This window comes from Falco peregrinus, chromosome 1, assembly GCF_023634155.1.
Source record: "Falco peregrinus isolate bFalPer1 chromosome 1, bFalPer1.pri, whole genome shotgun sequence".
NCBI classification, from domain to species: domain Eukaryota; kingdom Metazoa; phylum Chordata; class Aves; order Falconiformes; family Falconidae; genus Falco; species Falco peregrinus.
Genome location: NC_073721.1, coordinates 105,803,643 through 105,828,771, shown reverse-complemented (window position 1 = coordinate 105,828,771; position 25,129 = coordinate 105,803,643).

Sequence of the window (25,129 nt, the reverse complement as noted above, 5' to 3'; positions counted from 1 at the left end):
AGTGTTTATGACATATTCATGCATCCTAACTAAACTGTAGGCTCTGTAAATTTATCTTTGCCTCGAGCTGCACAAACTTCTCCTGTTATCATTTATAAACCACACCGATAGGTGAAGAATTGTATTTTAGGTATTTTGCCCAGATCAAAATTTATTCATGTTCGTCTACAATTTCTCAAAACCAATGCCCATGAAGTATAACCAATTTCAGGTGTGTTACATCAGAGCCCTTCTGTGGAGCGCCCAGGTTTCCAAATTCTTGAGAGAACGCTGAAGCCAATTGATTCAGGATTGTATCAGAAAAATCCATCAGTGCTTCAGCTAGGCTTCCTCTGTGAGCACTAAGCACTTAGTTTTCCATCTGTGGATGTCCTATTATCTAAAAAATATTGTACTTTATGTCACCCTTGTCTAGGAAACATTTCCAGTAGTAGCCTATTAGCAGGACAGAAGGAGAAGCATGGACGAATTATAGCCAGCCTGGAGCAGTCGAAGGATACAAATGGGACTGTGGTGAGTTGGAGCACAAACAAGCAGAGGGACTGGTGCCCCCGTCTTCCCCCAAAGTGTCATCAGTCATAACAGCAAGTTAACTTCAACAGAATATACCTCCCAGAAAAAGTACCTTTCAGACCGAAGAATGTCAGGCTTGTGCTACATCGGAAGGGCTGTGGGATGCCTAGAATCCAATTGAAGTTTTAAGATAGTTACCAAAAGACTGACAGAGATAAATAAAAAAAATACAAGTTTAAGAAATAATTTTGTACTGTAATAAAGGAAGGTTATGCCAGCCACTGCAACCGTGCACCTAAATCTGAAGTATTTTTCCTATAGATGTCCTCAGTTTTAGTAAGGACTTGGAAATTGAGTTAATCTATGCAATTGAGTAATTTTATTAATTCAATTAAGTTACTAAAATTATTTCTTACTCTGTGAATTATTGTAGGGACAAACAATAGATCTAGATTCTCATTTTCATTTTGAATCTTTGAAATGGGTGAGCAGAAAATGTTTCAGTTAAGTTAATGTACTTCAGTGAAGAGTGCTTGCTGACATAAGTACCGTATTTTTGAAATCATGGAACACCTGACAGAAAGATTCTTAAAAAGCTTCTTTGTTACTTCTACCTTATTCTTGGTTTTCCTAAACAGGTGGAAATTACCCAAAATCAATAACGAGAGTTGCAAGGTCAGTGAAAAGACCAGCTCAAACCTGGGTCTTAATTTCAGGGCCAATTTGCCTTGCATCCCAGTAATCCATTATTTGAGTTTTAGCAGATCTGACAGCTAATTAATTATGAAGGAAGATTGGAGAGTGGACAGCAGCAGCAGCACAAGAGGATTCATCTTTTCTGTTGACTTACTAATGTGTATCTGTTCTCTTGGCACGGAAAAGAATTCTTCTAGTAAATCTTTGTCCATCTTCCATCTCCAGAAAGGAAATCAGACATGACATTAACAATTGCCTCTGTATTCTCTGGGAAATGCACTCTTAAACCCAAGACATGGAAATATATTAGCACTTCAACATCACATATTTCTTTCCAGCTCCATGGTTCATGTTATATGAAAAATTTATAAATAATTTTCCAAGGAAATATGTAACTGGACAGTGTGTAAATGGGCCGTAAGGACAGAGGAGGAAACAGAGGTGTACCACTTCCAAAAGCTGCTGAGGTCAGTAAGCCACAGAATTAGCAGCAGTATAAATCTATGTGGTTTACATAAATTATAAACAAGTTTTGTGCATTTGGACAGGGCTCTTAGCAGCAACATGCAATCAATAGAGCTATCGAAGCAGAATATTAACATGGTGGGTGATTGTATAATGTCTTTAGCTCTTCAGGAAAATCCTGTAGGTATTTTCAGGCTCTGGGAAGCTGAATGCACAGAATATTTCACAGGTGCTGTCATGCCTGCTGTGATCTTTAGCTTCTCATCTGCTTGGTTTCACTGTTGATGGTGGCATAATTTACTGACCTCTGCCTGAGCAAGAAGGGAGCACAGCACCATGGCTTTCCACAAAAGGTGGGTCTGGTTGTTATCTGAGTTCAACGATTTCTGGTAAAATTCTAAAAAATCTCCCACTTTTCTTAAACTTTATTAAGGAGAAATGAGAATACAGAGATTTCTTCTCCCCATCTACCAATAGGCTACATGGAATGCCAAGCTGTAAAAAAGTGCTGCAAAAGCTCCACCAAGTAAGAATTAAATATAAAGAAACGAGGTACTCTTCCAAAGGTATGTGTCCCTACTGTTAACATTGAATAGTGGTAACAAGAACTGTTTTCTGGACTTAATGCCCAGGTTCTGTTCATTTCATTTGTATGCATGTTCACATTGCCCAGCCTGTTCACTTCATTTGTATGCATTCCTAAATGGGAGGGAGGAAGGGAAAGCATCCTCAGCAGTGTAAGTTTGGGACAAAGAATTATCTTGCCTAGAACAGTACATTATCTTCCCTAAAGCTTTTATGAGACATCATTAGTGACCACAAAACAGCCCTGTGTCATTTCACATGCCCTGTATTGGTCTTTTTCCTTTCATCATATCCCATATAAGTTTTCTTCCTTCATTTTTTAGCATATTTGTTAAATAGAAGAGCCTAGAAAGCATGTAACTGTCTTCATTCATAATTCAGGTGTTCTAACAGTTGGCAGGAAGAACAGTGGCTCCACTCACCCTTTTTTAGCCAGATCGGCTACTGCCCATTACCACCTCGATTGAAATCGAGTGGCAGAAGCACCTCTCACAAAGCAGGCATGCGGTTGCACTGTCAATACCCACAGCCTCCGGAGGTCAGGGCATGCTGGTTTGTCAAATTACTTACCCCATTAGCACAGAGAAGATTACTTCCACTTCTTGCTGCTGTTTCTGCATCCTCGCTCGCAGACAGCAGTTAGAGATTGCATAAGAGTGAGATGTGCTGCAGAAGCGATGAGGAAAGGAAGCAACAGCACCGAAGTCAGCATCACGGGAAAATCCTTCTGCTAGATGAGGTGAGGACACAGTGAATTACTGATTCAGCAGATGCCAAAGCAGGCACTTCTGACCATGGGCATAGGCTAGCCTAGGCAGCATTAACTATATAATTTAAAAAATACGGTGTAGGTGTAAGACATTTCCCTTTCCCTCTGTTTTGCATTAATACAAGTAGTGCAAAAACGCATTGCCTAGACCTGACACGATCATTTTAAAAAATATAATGGGAGAAGGTTCTGAGAATCATGAGAGCAGGAACAACAACAACAAGAAAGGAATATACTTGACATGGAAGACTGCCTAGGAACTCAACGTTTTACTCTACAAAGGTAGAGGTCCGTCTTGAACACAATTTCCAACTTATAACAACAAATGGAACCTAACTTTGACAGACGATTCTCTAACCTACTTAATAAAGGGCAAAAAAATCCAGATAGGAAATAAAGCTAAAGAAACCCTTGTTAAGAATAGTTTGGGGGTTGCAGTATAAAGGCCATTTGCTTCCCTGCATATTGAAATAATGAGGAATAGTATATAAAAAATTGTGATAATTATCCTTTACTGGAATTTTTGAAATCAGGCTTTGGTTTTTTTGTTTTGTTTTGTTTTGTTTTTAAAGAAGTACTCACCTGGAAACAGGACCATATTCAGAGAAGCCCTACGATCATAGCTACACAGGACATAATTGTTCATGATCAAAACAGTTAAAATCACCCTTCAATATGTGTCTCTGGTGGTCTCAGCTATACAGTGGTCACACTGGGATGTGCTAAACTAGCTTAAATCCTCAGATCCTGTATGTGACAGCAACATAGTTTTAATAGGTCTACACAGATAAGTAGAATTTGGGGAAATCAAGCACTGTATTTTGTATCAGCTGCCAAAAGACCTAATATGTGAGGCCTTAGAGAGGTCCTGAGCCAGGTCAGGACTCTCGCACTGGGCCCCCTTTCCATTTTGGTCTCAGAAACTGCCCTCAGGATCCACCAAATTGCACAGAATTGTTTGCTATGCAGGTCATTGCTGTAGGTGCCAGAGGAGTTTGTGTGGTGGCAAACAAGAGATATGTCCCATGAGACATGCTCTTTTCTGATGGAAATTTGAGAAGTTTTTGCTAGGCTATTGTAATATCTCTCCCCCAGCCACTCTAAATTCTACTAATAGCCTGCAAATACCAGATAGGTTTCATTTAAATATATCACCAGTGGTTTTTAAGGACTCTGATAACAACTTGGCAATACAAAATGAACCAGTATTTGATCTGCTTGACAATGTATTGGAAATCTTATGTTGATCTTAATTCATCACTGCTATAAAGTACAGTATTTGTTACCTCTACAGATTGCCTTATGGAAATATCAAGTTCTGTTTCTATGACAACAAGTCATAAATGCCAAAATTCTTCCTGTTCACTTTCTTTTTTCAGCTTGATGATGAGTCATTTTTTAATTTTTTTTTCTTCATTCTTTTAAAATAAGCTTTTCCTTTCCCCTGGAAATTAATAATCCAAACAGTACATGCCTTCCTTTCTGTGTTCACAATGTCCAGTTGTTTCACCACAGCCAAGCTATGCCTTGGAGAATCTGAAAAAAACTCATATCCTTTTCTCCAGCAAATACTCAGATCCTGGAAATCACGAAAGGTGGCAAAAGCAAGCCCAAGATTAACCTTATAGAAGCAGGACTTTTCCAACAACCATATTCCAGTTAGGACTGTGTGATGGCAAGGCTGGAATGCACAAGGGTCAGCATCAGAGGCAGCATCTGAGGTTTGCATGGGTGGAGCTCCTGCTTCTGCATGCTCACAGCTCAGGTACATTGATAGACATGGAGACAGGAGCTTCCCAGAGTTCTGCAGAAAAAAACACCAAATCATCACCTTTCTCAGGGGGAAATAAAACCCCTCAAACAAACAAAAAACCCCCCGACAGGACATATTTTTTTTGCAGCTCCCTGTCAGAGTGTTGGGGTCAGTAGGACTTTCAAGATCCACAGTTCCAGAACAGCAACACTACACTGGTGGACTTAGGTTGTCTGACAAGGAACCAGAAGTGCAAAGGGCCAGGAATATATGGAAACCCCCCCCCCTCTATGAACAGTGTTCCCTGTGGCATAAGCAGAAATTTAACTCTTTAGGCAATCTCACAAGACCTGTAGTTTCAGTGAGCCAGACTATCCATCCCTTTCTTGGTTTAAAGTCCAGATAGCCTGGTGTCTCCAGATCATTTTAGCTGGAGCTGAGTCACATAGGAAAATCCATACATCAGCATTTCCAGGACATTGTATTCAAACTTCTGGTTCACAAGATATTTTGGGAAACAATTCCATGCAGTCAAATATGCTTACTCTGTTATTCTTTTCTAGATATTTGCATTTGGCTACCCCTTAAGAGAAATTACAGGTGGAGATGTACGCATGTTCTGAGATGATATGATCGTTCTTATGCTGCCATGTAAATGATGCTTGGTTTGATTTGATCTGACATTTTCAAAACAGGAACTGATTTCTCATGAATGCAAATCCTGTCTGCAAGTGTCACCAGTGACAAGCTGGGCTGCATGCTTTACTCCACAGGTCAAACAGACAGGAAGGTTCACCGTCCACATCCAATGGTCATAAGCACCGAAAGGATAGCTGCCATTGACCAAGGTGATCATCGTCCTGAGCTGCAGTGAAAGTAAATCCTTCTCATGTGTCCTGGTTTCAGCTGGGATAGAGTTAATTTTCTTCTTAGTAGTTAGTACAGTGCTGTGTTTTGGCTCTGATGTGAGAACAATGTTGATAGAACACTGATGTTTTTAGTTGTTGCTGGGTGATGTTTATACCAAGTCAAGGACTTTTCAGTTCCTTGGGCCCTGCCAGCGAGAGGGCTGGGGGGGCATGGGACATTGGGAGGGGACACAGCCAGGACAGATGACTCAAGCTAGCCAAAGGGATATTCCATACCATGGGACATCGTGGTGAGCATATAGGCTGGGTGAAGCAGAAGGAAGGGGGAGACATTTGGCATCATGGCGTTTGTCTGCCCAAGCCCCCGTCACCGTGATGGAGCCCGGCTGCCCTGGGGATGGCTGAGCACCTGCCTGCCCTGGGCAGCGGTGGGGGAACTCCTGGGTTTGCTTTGCTGCTGTGCGCGGCTTCTGCTTTACCCTTTTTCCCCACCTTTCCATTTTATTATTATTATTATTATTGTTGTTGTTGTTCTTACCTCTTTATTCTGTTCAAATTATTAAATTGTTCTTATCTCAACCCTTGACTTCTACATTCCTTTCCAATTTCCTTTCCATGCCCCTGGGCGAGGGTAAGTGAACGACTGGCTGCAGGTTAACCGGTTGCCAGCCGGGGTTAAACCATGACATCATGTTAATTAAAGCTGCAGTGGCTACAGGACATGTGGGGAGGGGACAGAGAGCCACCCCAGAGCTGCAGTCAGGGTAAGTCCATGTCTTCCTGGGAAAGGACATCGTCATACAGGAGCTGTAACCAGTCATGGAGAAAAACATTCATCCACAGCCCTTTAAGGGTCCCCTTCCATGCCACGGCTATTTCTTGTGAAAGCCTGCCTGGCTCTGAAGGGGCCGTGGGAGGTGTGAGCCCATGGGCACGGATCAGGTGGATCAAAGTTAGTGTGTGCACAGTCTGGTCTATGCTTCCCCTTTGCTTTTGGGAGGTGTCCTGTGCTGTGAGTTGTTTCACCGAGCTGTCTCCCAGCCCTCAGCACATCCCGCACCATTTCTTGCCCTCCTGCCACCTTCTGCACTCCTGGGGAAGCCTGCTAGTGCCAGAACAGCAAAACCCATTTCCATCTTCATTATACAAAAAAGCTATGCAAAGTACTGCAGCCACATAGTTTATGAGAATACACAGGACATATATTACATAAGCAGTGGCAGAACAGGGTCCCTTATTGCTTCTGCAGGTTGTAAATTATAGAAATCGTTTTACAATTCCTCTTGTATGTCATTTTTTTCCTCTCTTCTCTACAGTCCTGTCTCATTGCAGTTCTGCTCTGTGTGCTACAAAGACATTCCGATATAACTATAGTATTTCCCTGACTCTGAGCAGAATACATCCAGATGGGAGCTCAGGAAAATTACTCCCTTTATAAGAGAGTTCCTCAATGCAATTGGACCTTGACATGGTGCTAGCTCTTTTTTCCTCTAGAAAGGAGCTGCACTTTTAACAAGACCTGTTATCCAGATGCTGTGTATGTGGAAGGACTCATAACGTTCAGTGCTCATGACTGAAGTAGGACGATACTGTGGCTCATAACACAGCACTTCCATTGCACAGGGCTTTTTTTCTTCTTTTGCATCTGTGTTAGACTTACAAGTTGGCCAGAGAAGCATTACTGCCCTAGCTGTGCTTCCATCAGAACAAAGCAGGTTTTAAGCTGATTTTTGTGGTAGAATCAAGCCGCTGCTGGTCACAAATGAAAATCCTCTCTGCTCTGTCATTTCTGCATGACAGTCTCTGTACTATAGATCTGTAGGTTATAAAGGCAGCTGGTTGCACACCTAGCTATGCAAAGTGCAGCACACCATGCCATGCTGCTCTTCTGCCCATGTACACGAATCTGTAGAGAATTTCTCAGGCCCGTGAGGCAGTTTGCAGAGGATGGCATCATCACCAGCCGTGCATGCACCCAGGCAGAGTTGAGGAGCTTGTGAAACGTTAACTTTGGTATTTGTTGGCTCCTGAGCTTGAATATGCAATATGAATATTCATTCGGGAACAGCTTTCTGGGTAAAGCCAATATATTAGCTGTCAAAATGTAGCATGTATCAAACTTTAAAGAGGTTATACAGGAGTGGTGTTCAATGAAAGAAGGAAAATGTAGAATATAATTAAATCCCTTGTAAAAAAAAAACATCTGCAGCTTAAGTAAGGCTTCTTTCATAGGAAGCTTGAATGCAAAGACATTCATGTCAGTCTTTGCTGTAGTGCTACCAGAAGCAGTGCCACCAAACTGTAAAGGCTGCTGCAGTATAGCTGCCCCATCGCTCATCTTAGTTTTAGTGCACTGAGCCATACAGGTGCCTCCAAAAATGCTGACTGAGCAGCAAGATGCTCTGCACACCAAAGCTCACATGCACATGCAGAGTCATCATCACCTTGAAATGTCTTTCAGATCACAGCAAGTGGTGCACAGGGTAGTGAATTCATCGCAGTACTTGGTGCACAGAATACTGAATTGATCTTGGTACTTGTTTTCTTCTCTGAAACATTTTCATTGTGCCATTTCATTTTCAGCTCTTAGCTGGCTGTTGTTCCCCAACACTTGCCATGGATATATTTCTTCCCTTCCTGACCTGTTACCTGCATCTGTGTCTCCTGGGCCACAGGATCGTGAGCACAATGGAAAGGAACATTTTCACTGTTCTGTTTCTTTAGTGACAATATAAAGTGCTTGACTTTTTGCCAGTAATTCTATTGTTAGTTGTGGAAACTCAGAAAAAAATGTTGATACTATCTATATTGCAATTTGCATCTTTACCGTTTCTTTGCACTTATTTAATTTGAAGCCTAACAGTTGTGATTTTAAAAAAAAATCTTATTTCCTTACTGTAATGAATATCCCAAGTAGAGGTGTTTTGGGATTAGTGCATGAAGCTAAGTTCAGCCAAAACATGCAAGCCTTTGAATGCAAATTATTTTGTTCTAAAAATCACATGTCTGGTAAACTTTCACTGTACAACAGCTCCACCACAGTTTACCCCTGATGTGCTCCATTTTTGCATGAGAAACCTGGGCTGGAAGCAGAAGGTTTTCAAGGCAACAGAAGGGAGTTGTGAGAACTTCTTGTCACAGAGGTGGGGGAAAGTCTAGATTTTAAGAGGGATTGATCAGCAAAATACAGCAATTATACAATGTGAAGGCATTCAGTACCAGAGGACTGGATTTAATGAGGTCCTCATTTTGACGCTCTGAAACAGGTTTATCTGCCTAGAAAATTTCAGGAATTGTTCTTAACATTTTTAGGGGTTTAGTCCAATTTGGGCTGAAACCTAAATTAGCTTTATTTTCCCCCACAAATTAAATCGGTGCCAGTTTGCATTTATATTTTCACTAAAACTTCTGCTTCTTTGAAAGCCGGGTACATAATGCCTTTTCATAAAAATCCTCATATAGCATCAACCAAAATTCCTAACCACTATCTTTATGTTCATGAAACATCCCTTTTTTGAATACCTCCAGTAAGTGATGCTAGACTTTACCATCTGGTAAGATTTTTATCCCATTGTATTTCTTTTTTGTATCTGAAGACTATAATTTGCTTATATTGCTTTGCAATTCCACTTCTCAGGATTATTTTCCAGGCATTATCATAGCTCTGCTTCCTAATTTTAATAGTTTGTCACTAATTTGCAATATCAATGATCTATGTAGTCTAAATCCAGAATCAGCTTTATTCAGAATAACACTCTATTCTTTCTCTTTATGCTAATAGAAACAAGAGGTGAGTACACGGGCAAGGAAATGATGTGTTCACATTTATTCTGCTTCTCCATCACTCTGGATTCCAACAGCCCAGCCTGTTCCTGAAATGCAGCTCAGGCAGAAAGTTTCTCTGCAAGTTCAGCTTGTCAGGAACTGAACAGCCCTTTTCCTCATCCGCTTCTTTAAAATGAATGTCTAGCTCTCAATTTCTAGCTTTGCAGAATCCCACTTTCTTGAAGATAAAGTTCACCTAATCCTTTCAGACTCACTCCTGTTTACCCTCTTTGGCTGTCGCTGCTGCTCACTAAGCCACTGCAATTCCCTGGTGACAAGAAGAACCTGGCAGGGTGCTGCCTAAGGGCATCACCCCCCCATGGTCCTCGGGGGGCAGGTGGGAAGGAATCAGGAGTTTGCAATCAGGAGAATCATCCACAAACTGGGCTTTCCTCCCTCACCTAAAGACTTCCCTGCCAGAATTAGGCTTCAGCAGCAACAGCTTCAAGCAGCAGGGCAACGGGGCATGCAAGACAGCCTGCCTTTTATGTTCCCAAGAACAAATCGGTACAGCCCAGCAAATATTTTTGCCACTGCTAATAAAATGCCTTCAGCTTTGTACTGACCTGACAGTGCTGGGTGTTAAAATTTGTCTGGGCTTGTCTTATCCTGAGCTGCTTCTAGCTTGTTTTAGCTGTGACAGGGATTGCATAACGGCCAGGTGATGGCTACCTATTTTACTTTGATTCAGCTCTGTAAATACAGCACATGGCCATGCCTAACAAGTTACACAGTCACTAGTAACAAGCATTAGCTCTTTAAACTCACTGGCAGGGAGAGGATGTCCTTCCCCAATAACTAATGGGGGAGGAAAGTCATGTTGTAGATGGGTTCCAGTGAGGAAAGAGCATGTTAACATACTGTCTTATAAAATGTATAAAAATAAGCCCAAGCCAGCGTAAGACTGAGGAGGAAGAAACTCCTGGCAACAAACACATACCTTCCAGGGAAGAAAGCTAACATGTAAATTCCCTTATGGGACAGGCATATTAAAGTGCTCTGTTCTCATTAAAATAACAATTTAAATTAACCAAAAGGAATTATTAGTATTCTTATTTATTATCAAGACCCTATTGTGTATCCACAAACCAACAACATTAACCATAACTGAAAAAAATTCAGTGTACTTTATTTCTGGGACTCCCCATCTGGATCCAGAGGTGCGGCTGAAGGGTGGTCACTGCACTGAAATGAGAAGTGGAGACAAAGTGTGGGAAACTCACCTTAAGGGGGAATTAGAGAAAAATTGGGTCCTAACAGAAGTGTAGTATTACAGAAAGCTATTTAGGGTCAAATACAGCTACCGCCTTCAGGCCGGCTGGCATGCAGAGGATCTCCATCAGCACGGCTCCCCAAGGCACACAGCCTGCTGTCCCGGAGGAGCTGTGGGGGCTGGAGCGGAGCGGAGACACCGCGGCCAGGCTCTGCTGTGCTCCTGCAGGGCTGGGCACGCGATGGTACCACACGGCCCATAAGCTGCACAGCGGCTGGAAAATACATGAGAAGGTGCCTGTTGCTGGGCCGACAGCTGTGGCGAAGACCAAGCAGGAGCCTCATTATCTGCGAGAGAAGGTCGGGAACTCGGCCCCTCAGCACTTCAGAGCCTTCTGACGAGGACATGCTGACTGCTAAAGGAAAAGGAAAACAAATTGCTGAAGAGATAAAATTCAAGGATGCTATGGTAAAATAATGGTGGTAGTGTGAGATCGCGACCTCCTACTCAAATGGCCCCTCCGAAGAGAGTGGATCCCTCCTCGGGGAGCGTGCGCAGTAAATTTAAAATGAACTGTGCCTTTAAACGAAAGCGAGAGAACTTTACACCAATAATAATGAAGGAATTATGACTAGAGTCGCCCAAGCCCCACCTGAGAGCAAAGAGAAGCATAAAAAGTGAAAGAATGAGGGGCCAAGTGGGGAAGACACCACCGAGGACAAGTGAAGGGAAGACACCACCGAGACGGACTCCTGGGACCGGCCGACGGGCTGAGCTTTGCTTCTCCCCTCTTGGGACTTGGGCCAGACTGAAACTAAGCGCCTCTTCGGGAGACTTGGGAATCTCTCTAGAGAGCTACACTTTAACATTTGTAGCCAGGCTGCATTGTTGTAACTTTGCTGCACGTTTTATACTTCATAACACTTTATTTGCATGTGCCTTTTGCAGACAGTCACTGTCACCGGCGATCAAAGGAACCTGTGTCTCTGTCGCACCAATAAAACTGCCCTGTTAAGCCGCCTCGTCGCAGTTTCTCATGGAACCGACGAAACCCTGGAGCGCGGCCGTGCTCGTTCATGGGCAGGGCTGGCCTGGCAGTGCAGGCGCCATCAGTGTGTCCAGGCCGTGGCCGTTTAAGGGGCATATTAAACGTGACTGGACTGATAGTGGGAAATTGGACATCACCTAGAATTTAACCCCAGCCTCACCTAACCTCCCACCTCGGTGAGGAGAGTGGGAAGGCAGGGGGCTGGGGGGTGGGTGTATTTCCTGCTAAATTACTCCATCCCCTTTAACGCAACACTAGGTCAGTACGCCCAGGGTCCAGTCTCTCATACACTTCATTACCTCTTTTTAGAATCATGGAGCGGTTTGGGTTGGAAGGGACCTTTAAAGGCCACCTAGTTCCCACCCCCCAGCCCTGGGCAGGGACACCCTCCACCAGCCCAGGCTGCCCCCAGCCCCATCCAGCCTGGCCTTGAGCACTGCCAGGGATGGGGCACCCACAGCTGCTCTGGGCAGCCTGGGCCAGCGCCTCGCCGCCCTCACAGGGAAGAATTTCTTCCTCATATCTAGTCTAAATCTACCTTCTTTGAGTTTAACAACATTACTCCTTGCCCTATTGCAACAGGCCATGCTAAAAAGTTTGTCCCCATCTTTCTTGTCGGCCCCTTTGGGCACTGGCAGGTGCTGTCAGGTCCCCCCGCAGCCTTCTCTTCTCCAGGCTGAACAGCCCCAGCTCTCCCAGCCTGTCTCCACAGCAGAGGGGCTCCAGCCCTCTGAGCATCCTCCTGGCCTCCTCTGGGCTCACTCCAACAGGTCCATGTCCCCCTTATGCTGCAGACCCCAGAGTTGGACACATTACTGCAGGTGGGGTCTCACCAGAGTGGAGCAGAGGGGGAGAATCCCTTCCCGCGACGTGCTGGCCACGCTGCAGGCAGTGCAACCCAGGATATGGTTGGCTTTCTGGGTTGTAAGCACATATTGATGGGTCATGTCAAGTTTCTCACACACCAGTACCCCCAAGTCCTTCTCATTAGGGCTGCTCTCAATCCATCCTCCCTCAGCCTGTATTGATACTGGGGGTTGTCCAAACCCACATGCAGGACCTTCCATTTAGCCTTGTTGAACCTTGTGACGTTCACCCAGGCCCACTTCTTGAGGTTGTCCAGGTTCATCTGAATGGCATCTCATCCCTCAGGTGTGTCAACTGCACCACTCGGCTTGGTGTCATCTGCAAACTTGCTGAGGGTGCACTCGATCCCACTGCCTGTATCACTGATGAAGATATTAAACAGTACTGCCATAGGTTTGGCGTGGTAACATGTATTTCACGGGAGAGATGATCCAACATTGACACAAAGCTACGTCCAAACCCGGTGATACTCTTGTACTATCATCATCTGTGCTCAGAGGGCTTCTTTAAGAGGTCACGGTGACTTTATTTAGCTTAATAGAAAGAGGGGCACTGTAATTTTTCAGCTTTCTTATTTCAGCTTTTTCAAAACAAGTCACATTATACATAGAGATGGTTTAGCCTCACAATTTCTTATTGTTAGTAGAATGCAAAAAGATGAAGATAATGAAAAAAATATGAATGGAAAAGGAACCGAGTAATGCCTATAGATGATGGCTACAGCCAACAAATGTCAATGCAGGTTGATGTGAACAAACAGAAAATAAAGTGCAAAGCTGGAAATGTTTCCAAGCAATAATACCCAGGTTACTGAACAGAAAATGACTTAACACGTGCTTTGGTTTTAGTAATGTTTTCCTCCAGTGGTAGCAGTTGGCAGCGACGAAACTGTCAGCCAAAGTATTAGGTTTAAGCTCTATTTCAAGGAGGGACACAAGGAGGACCTTACCCAGCAGTAGTGTTGGTCTGTCATGGCCACGGGTAAGGTCTCCGCTGCTGTTTTAGGCATCAGGCTTCCAGCAGGACATGGGGCAGCAAGGAGCCGAGAGGAGCAACAAGAGTCATCAGAGCTCTAAAAGTTAGCATCGATGAGGTAGTGTGGAAAGAATTGTGATTATTCAACCCAAAGAAAAGACTGAAGGGAAAGTAGTAACTGTCTGCAAATACATAAAAGCCTGATGCAAAGAGAAAGGGAATTAGGAATTTTTGATGTTGGGTATCATCATAAAGGAGGATGATGTGTTCCATTAACACAAGGCAGATGCACGTTAGACATTGTAAAAGCCTTCCGGTGATGTGGACAGAGGTCCTAAGGTACCCATTTCTGGAGGCATTTAAGGCCAGATTTCAGCAATTGCAAATACCTGTTTGATGCATTCCAAATTATTAATATCACCTTTTAAGATTGCTTCTACAAAGCTGCATTAAAATAGGCATGGGTTTTCAAATACTGCTTTCGGTCATGACCTGGAGTGGCTGGCTTTGGTTGGTGCTGGCATATCCCTCCATAAAATGGCTGATGGAAAAAAAAACCCAGAGTAACTGGAGGATTAGCAAGGATATAATTTCTTACATACAACCACTTCTGAAACAGTGCACCTTGTTCTCTCTGCCTTTTTCAGTGGTGGGTGGAGCTAGAAGATGCATGCAGGTATGAACACACTTGGTAATAGAGTTATTTTTTTTGTTTCCCTTATGCTACCAGTATACTAAGGCCATAAGAAATCTAAAAAAATGCTTGGGAGAAAAACAGACTGGGTCTGGCTTTTTGTGTGGAGCAACGTAGGCAGGAAAACTTGCCAATGGGCATTGAGCCCACAAGCAGATCACAGACAGCAGGGCTTGGCAGGAGGAGTCCGCAGATGTTTGCTGGGCTGTGGGGGAATGAGCGGTCTTTACCGCACAGGGCTGCTGACTTTATTAAGACATACATCAGGTTAAAAGGCAGAGATATAGGTCTATAGTGGTAACTTGTTAAATTGAAGTAGGAAACTTTCAAATATTAAAAAAATCCTGCCCAGCTTTTTCTCATTTTCCACCTGAAGGAAATGCTCTCCAGTCCACAGAAACAGGGAACTGGGGATCTGGGGAGCCATTTGTGTGTGAGCAACCCAGAGGCAGAACAGGAAACGCTGAAGTGCCAACAGGTGAAGGAGCAACTGGTCCTACAGCAAGGCAGCTTCCACTGATGATGGGAGGAGAAGCAGCTCTTCAGAGCCAACAATAAAATTGAATTCCAGTAAGTCCCTGGAGGAAAGGACTGGCTTGGCAGTGACAATGGAGAAGGAAAAGGCTGGATACACATTGATAAAGAAACCCGAACAGAGCCTTATCACAAAAGCACCACTTACCAACCAGTGTCACTCTCAGCATCTCCTCAGTCTGCTCAGGGCACCGAACACTCAGGTTAGATATCAGACCAAGGCTGCTTTAAACACAAGTGCTTCATGGGAATTTCAGTACAATAACATCTGATGTTCTGTGTATGCACAGGAGATGCTTCAGGGGCTTTGGCTCAATTGAAGGGGTATTTTTAGCACATGGATGACCCAGAGAAAAGCATGACAAGACTAACAGCACTCTTGACAAAGCACAACTGAGTCAGAAGAGCACGCACCTCTTAAGTCACATCCTGAGCACAAGGACAGCAGCAGGGGCAAGCCACATAAAATACTCAATTAAGTCTGAGATAGGAGATGTAAAATGAAAAAATACTTCACCCAAAAAAAGTTAAATCAGATTTTGCTTTTTACAGGGCACAAGGCCTTGTTCTTTATCTTTTAATGTAGTTTTATTCTGGTGAAGAAAAAGGAGTCTGATAAGATGACACAGTACTTTAAAATTATACATTGCCTCACATGCCCCTCACATACATGTGCTGCATGCATATGGCACAGGATATATTTAAGACGATATTGTTGCTTGATGCTTTCAAACATCTGAATTCTAAATCTTGCTGTGCTTGAAGTGTTAATTACTGCAGCTGAATGGTATTTTCTGTCAATGTGCTGCAGCAGCCAGTGCGCAGGAGAATTTTTACACTGAAAGGAAGCACGTGAATTAAAATGTGATTTGTGACTTGTTTCTGAAGTATTTGATGTGCAAGATTTATTTTTTAATATTAAATTTATCTCCTCCACCCTGTGACCAGAGTTTGGAGTGATGCCATGTGCCCTGGGTGAGCTCAGGCTGGTGCAGAACAGCCCATCTGTTTAGCAGCACCACAAGCTTTGCTCTTTCCTGGCTCCTCACTCAGCAAGCCCAGTTCAAAGTATCTGGCCTGATTAGGCCAACAGCAGCTGTGCTTTTGGCCACTTTCTGAAAGGGCAAGAGCACCCAAAGGGAGATCGAAGGGACTGATGATCCCAATCACTTGCTGTTGCGCTAAACACAAACTTCATTGAGAAACACTGTCCAAGGACAGACTGTTTATAAAAACACAGACAGAGGTTTGGTAAAAGATCTTTAGAATAGAAAGCTGCAGTATGTTTTCCCCCCAGATAATCTGGGAAAAAAGCAAATATATTTGATGGAAATATCCCAGTAACTTCAAAGAAATGGGACACCCATAGTCAGTCAGGGTTGTTAGAATTTTTTGAGACGTTTAACTTACTAGAAAAGGCACTTCAGTATGAAAGTCTCTCCATCTCTACTGATGAGCTGCAGACAACCTTGAGACAGAAAGTGTTGAGTTTTAGCGCTACCAACTCAGAAAACCAAATCTGTTGATTTCCATTCCCGAGGATGGGCTGGATATACCAGCAAGAGCAAACAGAGTCCACTACATCTCAGCGATGAAGCTGCACCTTGAAACACCCATCCTGATTCTCTTCTCCATGAAAAAAACATAAAGATGACCTTTGATTTAACATGAGTGACCCCCATGGGCAGTAAGCTCCATCAAATCTGCCACAAGCCATCAATGGGAGAGTTTGACAGCCCCAGAAGTAGGGCTGGGAGTGCAGGGCATGAACCCAGAGCTGGGACCGGCCCCTTGGACACATCCCCTGCCTCCTGTTGACTGCCAGGCAAGACCCCTCTCCCTCTGGCCATCCCTTGCTCCTGCTTGGCTCGCCACTTCGTTGCCATGAGTCACAGATGAGTGCAGGAACTACTGCCTGGTCACAGGGAACGCGGCATCTGCAGCAAGCACAGGCTACAAGTATCTCCTGTCCTCCACCTTTGCTTAGGAATGGCATCACGCATGCAATTTGGGGTTGATTAATAGCTCAGGAAGGAGATTTATGGACCTTGCCAGAAGTCTTTCTACACATCCATCTGTCATGCCAGGAACCTAAATAGAAATATTTAGTTTAATACAGTGCTTATACTCCTGTTACGCAAAACGCCACATTTAGAGCGTTAGAGGCAAAGTGCTGGATGTCACATTTGTGCTCAGTCACAGCCCTCAGGGGAGAGGGAAGAGCAGGGGGCGGTGGCACAGGGACAGTACCACCCCCATACTGTCTGTGCAGGCCGGGATGCGGCACGTTACCTGTCACATCTCCTTGGCTGCAGCTCCTGGGATAGTGTCCCTCCTCCTCACCTGGCTCTTGGTCCCACTCCCTGCCAGCCTCACAGGCTCAGCCCCAAGCCCAGGGCTGAGCCCTGAGACCCCACCTTCACCCCACAGCTGGGCTGCCTCACCTCCCACTTGGCTCTGCTCAAGCAAAGCCTCTGGGACGTGATGCCTGGGAGGGGATATCAGAGCTGTAAAAATGACAGCACTGTCCCCAGACTTCTTCCTGTGGTCATCGGTGTGCAAGCAATAAAACCTCATTACTTCTGCTGTGAGGAATGGGCAGTAACAGAGGCAGCTATTAAAGGAATACCCGGAGCTCTGTTCGATGCAGTGTGACACCAACAGGCACATGGAAAATACTAATCCACCATAACAAGAAAAGGTCGTGCTCCACAGACATTTTATTCTCAGTGCCTGGATACCCTCGTTAGCACATTCAGCACACTCACCCCGTGGTACATGCTTCTGCGAACCAAAATGCTAAGAGAAACTCAAAATTAGTACTTGCAAATAGTATTATATTTTCCCTACACGTAAAGCTGGTTTTTTTTTCCTTTAGCTATAAAGAAATAAAAAAAAATATTTTTTTTAAATAATAACCATTTTTTTGTTCTTGCATTCTTTTGGAAAGGGAAGAGGTTCAACCAAGAAGCAGCAAGGAAAGGCATTAATTCAATGCAGAAGCAAATGACCTCCTGAGGGACTCCCAAGAGAGCAAGCAGAAACAATTCTTCCTCTGCTCTGGAGAACACTTTTTTTTTTTTTTTTTTCCCCAGTCATTACACTCAGGCTTTTATAGGGAAGATATTTGATACACCAGAGCCTTCAGTCCTTTGTCCATGAGCAATTTTTTCACTCCTCTACAAAGCTTTTTCAAAAAGAAAACTTTTTTCCCGTGCTTTTTGGTACATGGTCTCAGGGGAGTGATATTGCTGCAGGGATGATGTTTTTGTATGCTCCAAACCCCACAATATGGTGCTTGGTTTTGTGTTATTTGCATGTTATAAAGGTGCTATTGAGTGGGGAATTTAGTGCTTCAACTCCATCCTTAGTGTTTTTCCATCTTCTGTGCATATGCAATAATTTGTACTCTAAGAGATGTGCAGTGACCTCTTTTTTTCAGTGCAAGGAATGTTTTCATTAAAAATAAAATACATCAAGACATTTCCTCTTTTAAAGCCTCATGTTGTGAATATAAAATAGGGATAGCCAATATCCACAATGCTTTCTTATCGGGCTATGCAGCTAAAAACGAGAGAGCAAGTGAGAGAGAGGGTAATTGGGCTGTTGCGCAACACAGATAAAACAAACTTTATGGGCAGCCCTGTAAGTTCCATAAATACAAAATTAATAACAGTAATAGCAACAACAACAATAATAAAATCTCTGAATCATATTCTTTGTGTCGAGATAGCATTAGAAACAATTGAAGGAACAATTCAGGGTTTCCAGGAGCCCGTGGTCACAGCAGAGAACACTGCAGCAGAACCAAGCCTACCTGGGACCAGCCGCCTTTTTCTCCCTCCTCGCCTCCTCTTCCTGGCTGTTGTTGGGTTCAAAGAGGGATCTGAGGTCTGGCCAGCCTGTTGCTCTTCGCAGGACTAGCCCACTGCCATCACCAGCACAAACGCAGAAATGAGATACCACCATTTATTGAAGAAAGAGTCGTTATTCTGAGTATGCAAGAGGCAGCAAATGCGTCTGAAGATGTGATGCAAAGCAGATTGCCGTGTTCGCAGGACAGAGGGACCGGGACTTGGCTCGGTGCTTTAAGTACACGACTGATCCCACTGAGGCCCGACAGCAGTATGTACATGCTTAAATTTATTTATTATTTTTTTTAATAACAGGTACTAAATCAGAACCTGCATATAACATAGGAATAAAAAGTTCCATTTTTGTAGCTATTCACTGCGGCCCTTTCATTTACATTCCTTTTTAGCTGGAGGTGTGCGGTCTCATTTGCACTGTGAATATTTATAACTGTGAATTTAAATGATCTCTTCTTCAGTAAAGAACCTTAATGGTCTATGGCTGGTTAAATCATTTGCTAGAAAATATTCACAATGTGAACGCAAAAAAGGAGCAAAAACTATCAAAACAAATTCATGGAGACATCCCAAAGAGCACATGCAGCATACATATCAGTCCATTTGATCAGCTATTGTCTTACTGGTGTACTGACTAAAGCAGAACTCAGAAGGCATGAAAATTAGTTATTTCCACCATCTTGAGGAGACAATATTAGTATGCTGACACTAAACTCATGGCTTCTGTAACTAATATGCCTTGTTGGTTACAAATTGCGTTTGAAATATTCTGAAATGTTAGAGCTGGCTGAATTATCAAAAAACCAGAATTGTTAATATTTTTACAAATAGAAGCTGTCAGGTTTGTTCAAGGCAATTCACAAATTCGTACCACTCTTTATCTGACAGAATTTAGATCACTGCTGAATAATGGACATAGTAGCTCACAAGCCCCAGAATTTTCCATTAATTTAGGGTAAAAAATAATTCAGCTGAAAAGTCGTACAGCTAATTACTCTGATTTAAAGAGCATTTCAATTACCTAATTGAAGAACAGAAATAGTGCACTCAATTTAGGTGGTCAGTCACAGTTCAGAAATAATGAATAGTAAATGATTAATACACAGCACAGAAACAGTCATAATCTGAAAATTATTCCTTTGAATAATCTAGTGGATAGCTGGCAACAATGGACACTCGTAATCAATTAAAGGGGCTGGCTGCAGACTTTACACTGGAATAATGGAAAGCGCGGTTTTTCACAATGTTTTACCCAAAATGTGCTTTGTCCCCTGGGAAGGTCACACAGATGTTTTATTGCAGGTTTCTTTACTTAAGATCTGTGTGTTTGATTTTATTTTATTTCTTTTTTTTTTTTTTTTTAATTAATAGGAGGCAATTTCTCTTGGCTTACCCAGCTCAACTTTTAGTGGCATTTCCATATCAAATCACTGCCTCAGTGCTGTTGTGCCAATGCAGGGTGGGTGCCAGGCTGGAGGACGCATCCAGGGGCTGCCAAAGATGTGATGTGAGCTGGGGAGAGCCAGGCTGTTCCTCACGAGTGGGGAATGAGAAGATGTCTGGCAAGAGGTCTCCTGGAGAAAGGTGACAGCCAGAAACAGATCAAATTAATTCCATCTCAGCCAGACATTAACATAACTATATAACAAATAAGTGAATAAATATACATCTAAATACAATTAATTGATATTTAGTAATTAATAACTACATTAATAACTAGTTACCATCAGTAACTAAGCATTCATAACTGAAGTACAAAATTAAAGCAAAGAAATGAGTTAAAATTGTTCTGAAAATACCTTAACCCAGTGAAAAGTGACCTTCAGATTGGTCAAAATATATTCAAGAATCTTGCTACATCTCCTGACCCTTCCCAGGGAAAAGAGAAGGAAGGAAAACCTTATAGCAAAAATGTTCCATTCCAACTACTGCAAAATAATAAAAAAATTATTCTGAAATGACATTCTAAATTGTAGCATACCAAATTTCCATTCAAAATATGAATGTAAGGAAACAAAACCAAAAGCAAGCCATGTTTTGTTTCAGGGAAAACAAACCAGAAATGTCCCAGCTGCTCAGTGTTGTGTGAGAGACTTGCAAACTCTGTTTTTTTCAGCAGTAAGTCAGATAACTGTGTATTGTTGTTATATGTGTATATTTTCCCTGCCTTCAGAATTTGTTAAATCATTTGCCATAGCAACTCTCAGTGATAATAAGTTGTACAGTTTAATTACATGTTGCATGAAATTATTCCCATTTGTCAGTTTTCATGTTCTCACATAAGAAATTCTGTTCAAACAAGTCATACCTTCTAGAAGAGGATATTTTTTTTTTTACACTTTTATCTTAATTACCTAGCTAGTTATTGTTTAAAAATCATTGCAGATATGCTGACATGTCTAGGTAGCAGAGCCTAGGCTGGGTGAAGCCACACACTTTGCAGGATCCCCGTCAGCTCCTGGTTCCTGTCCCCACTGTCCCCATGCAGCCAGCCCAGCTCGGAGGGAGTGGCTGGCACGTGGCAGCACGTATCAGGTCTTGCAGAGGAAAGGATGAACTTCATGAAAAAATTGGAGGCTTTGCAATGTTTGGCCTCAGTGCATGCATGGATCTTCTCTATGGTGAGCACAGCAAAGGACAGGATAGGAAACTCTGGAAGCGAAACCACTTAATGATACTGTGAATGGCAAAGTAATACTGTGAATGGCAAAGAGGAATGAAATGCCCCGACTGAATGCGGAGTATTTTATTTAACTGCTTCTCTGTGCAATTACATGAAACACTACAGAAAGCACCTAGCACAGGAACAGTGTCATACCTGCTCTTTGCCCAGCCAGTTTCCCATCCATACCAGTGTCATAGAATCATAGAATCATTTAGGTTGGGAAAGACCTTTCAGATCATCAAGTCCTTTTCACTGCTTTTGTTCTGCAGCTCAGATGTTTTATGTCCCACCACCCCACGTTGCAGCGGGGAGCGGAGCAGTAACTCCTGTTCGAGACCTGCTGCCCTGGCATTGCCACAGCGCATCAGTGGGTGAGTCACTGATCAGTGCTCAGGAGAAGTCATGTGCTAAAACTTGGGATCACCAGAAAACTGCTTGTTGTGAGGAATACAAGAACAAGATGTAACAGAGGTCTCTATGTAATAAAGATTTTTTTGCTCAGAGGCAGCAGTTTTGTGGGTTTTGTCATGACACAAGAATAAATGACTATGAGTGCGAGCGCACTGATCCTTATTGTGGTGTTGCTGCTCCTTGGGTGTCCATCTAGCCCACTTAAGCAGAACAAATGGACATGACTCCAGTGGTGGTGGGGACTCAGCTCCCACCACTGCTGTTTATTCCTCCTTGGAGCCTTTTCTGCCTGGGTCTTCCCCCAAAAGTTTCCTACATGAAGGCAGTGTCTCTGAGTCCCTTAAACACAAGGGACAGGAGGAGGAAGGCTCTTCCTGCCCAGCAACTCTCTTGGGTGGAACTCACTTGCCTTTTGCCCTCCAAGATGCTGTGCGGCCCCATGGACATCATGCGAGAAGGTTCCTATCCGTCAAAATCTGTTAAAGTGTCACAAGAAATGTAAATACCATTTTTCACACAGGCACTCTTCTGCCTTTTGCATGAGTCACAGGGAAGGTGGAAAGGCACCATGTTTAACACTTTTTTTTGTCTTTGAGGTACCAAAATCCTTGGCATGCTCATGATGTAACTTAGTTCTGTAAAGCTCAGGAGAGCCTTGACTGCTTGTTCCTTAGTGTTTAGAAACCAGCAGACGCTGGAGGTGCAGCGCTGTTATCAGTCACTGTATAAGGAAAACAGACCTGACAATCAGTTTTGCTTTTTCTTTGCTATTTACATCGGTGTGTCAGAGACAGGTACACAAGGAATTCGGCAGAAAGGATGTGTTAATTTAATGTGCTGTCAGAAAATGGCTCTGCCCTCTCCTCCCTGCTGGAGGAGGGCTGCAGGCTGCATCCCAGAGTGGGGCTGATGGGGTCCCTATCTGCTGGGGCTGGGCCAGCCCCCAGGGCTTCATATATCTGTATCTAATATAGCCAGCACTTCTGGTCATTTCATAAAGAAAGCATATTATTAGCTCTCCTTAAAAATAAAACTCCTGTCTTCTTAGCCATCCTGAGCCCCCTCCATTGCTGCTGGAGATCCTGCCTCTCCCCAGGCAAAGCAGGATGTCTCAAAACTCAGGCACAAGCAGAATGTGAGTCCCTCCCAGGCTCAGTGCTCTGAGCAGTTTATCAGTTTGGGTAAGAGCAGTCCCCAGCCCCTGAGCAGAGGAGAGATTGAAGAGGGATGAAAGGCTTCCAGCCCCTTCCTTGTTGCCCTTGGCTTTGGGCCACTGGTTCACCCATCTCAGGGGGTTTCTTAGTGGGCTTGTTTTCTGCAAAACTTAAAACAATCCTTCCCAGCTCAGATTATTCAGCTTCTCACCACAAATATTTACCTTTACATTGATACCAGTAATACCAGAAGTTTAATGTATAACCATAGTATACATTTAACCTCAGTATAATTATTGACTTGTAATTGAAAAGTCCCTGTATTAGTATAATTATTAGATTGTGATTGAGAAGACCTGGTGTTGTATGGATGAGATTTATGATCCAACTTGAAAAGAACACATAGGTTGAAAGAAAAGAACCAATGGAATCTCATGGAAATCTAGCAGATTTTGCCAAGAAACATTGTAAAAGGACTAAGATGACCGGGTCATGAAGTGTTTCGAAACCAACAACATCTCAGTGGTCACAAAAGCAGCCCTCTAACTCAAATAAGAAGAAAACTATGCATGTGCAAAAGGAGGAGGGATGAATGTAAATGAATTCTGGGAAATAATCAAATATGTATGGGATTTGGGGGAAATGTGATGCATATGTATGATTATACAGAATATAAGGGACATATATTAGAGGACAAGGTGAGCATGTTAGGAGGAGATATCCCCCGTGTTCCCAGCACCAAAATAAAGACTGACTGGTTTCTAAACTTCAAAACAAGTCTTAGAAAGATCAGTCTACTGATCTTTCAGTAACAACTCGCACACTACATTTTCCCCTCTTCCCCGCGTCCCTGTCCCCCCCAAGTTTTTCTTTTAAAAAAATCCAAACAATTCTTCTTCCTGATTGTTTCCATCCAACAGCGGACCTAGCAAGTCACAGTCCTGAAATGAACCACTCGATCAACATTTCCCTGGTAATTAATGACTATGTGTTTCTTGGGGTGAGTTGCTCTCCACAACCTGGATCACTGCCTTCTGCTTCACACTAGAACAGCAAAATACATTCAGCCACAAAAATTATGAAAATCCATCAGAGGTGCCAATTGAAATGTACTAGCAAATTCACAAATCTCTTCGTGATTTTCTTTCTACAGCACTGTACAGGTCACTTTTGTTCTGGAACAACAGAAGCCTCTTGCCATGCCTGAGCGATGCCAAGCACATCAGGTGTTCAGATAAAAATGGGATGGAGAGACCTTTGCTGCCTCCAACGCAACCTGTGGGATGCTAAGGGAGGGGGTGTGAGTGTGTGTGCTCAGGGAGTCTTGGGTAATCCTTCTCGCTCAGTAAGAAGCAGGAGCTCACCCCACCTGCTCAGAGGTGGTGGCCCCCCTGGACATGCTCTGGGGTGCTGGGAAGGGAGACCCATCCCCAGGGGCACCCATGCAGCGACAGGCAAATAGGCAGCTGCTGAATAAAGGGCAGGAGCCAGTTAATTGAATCCAGTGCTAATCTTGAAATGTTCTACCAAACAGGTCTCCTGGTTCCTGATTCACCACCATGCTTAAACTCTAATGACACTGGTTGCTTTGAGAATTCAAAAAGGAAATTTTAATAAAAGCTTGACTTGATGTTATTCCATTGCAAGCTCTGCCCTGAATTAAACATAAGGCTGAGGAGATATGTTGACAGTACATCAGCATGAAGTCCTGCTGGCCACCGCTGAACATGGGTAAATAGTTTTATGTCATTTTCTTTAAGGCTCATTTCCAGCCTTCAATCAGTTTCATGTATAACATGGCTGAAGTGCTGTGCAAGGCATCTTATCATGGCCGGTTGTCTGAAATGTGGGGATACAGCTAATTTTGAGAAATTCATCATTTGCCGTGCCAATTTTCATCGTGACAGCATAGGCCTATGCTGAAATACAGGTATTCAACCAGAGTATGCTGTGCCTAATACACACATAATATCACAGAAAATAGCTACGTGATAAGAAAACCCCAGCTCAATAATCTGCGCAGTCCATTACTGACATGCAGTTAAGCTGTAACTTTCTGAGCATACATCTCTAATACTGCAACTTTATTCTTTCATAAAATAACATGTTTTCCGGACAAAGCAAATGCCACTGGGTGGGTGTACTTGGAAGAAAGCGCATGAAGGGTATAACCTGGAGATCCATCACCTTAGCGAGAGCGGGTGGATGCAGCGCCCAGGAGGGT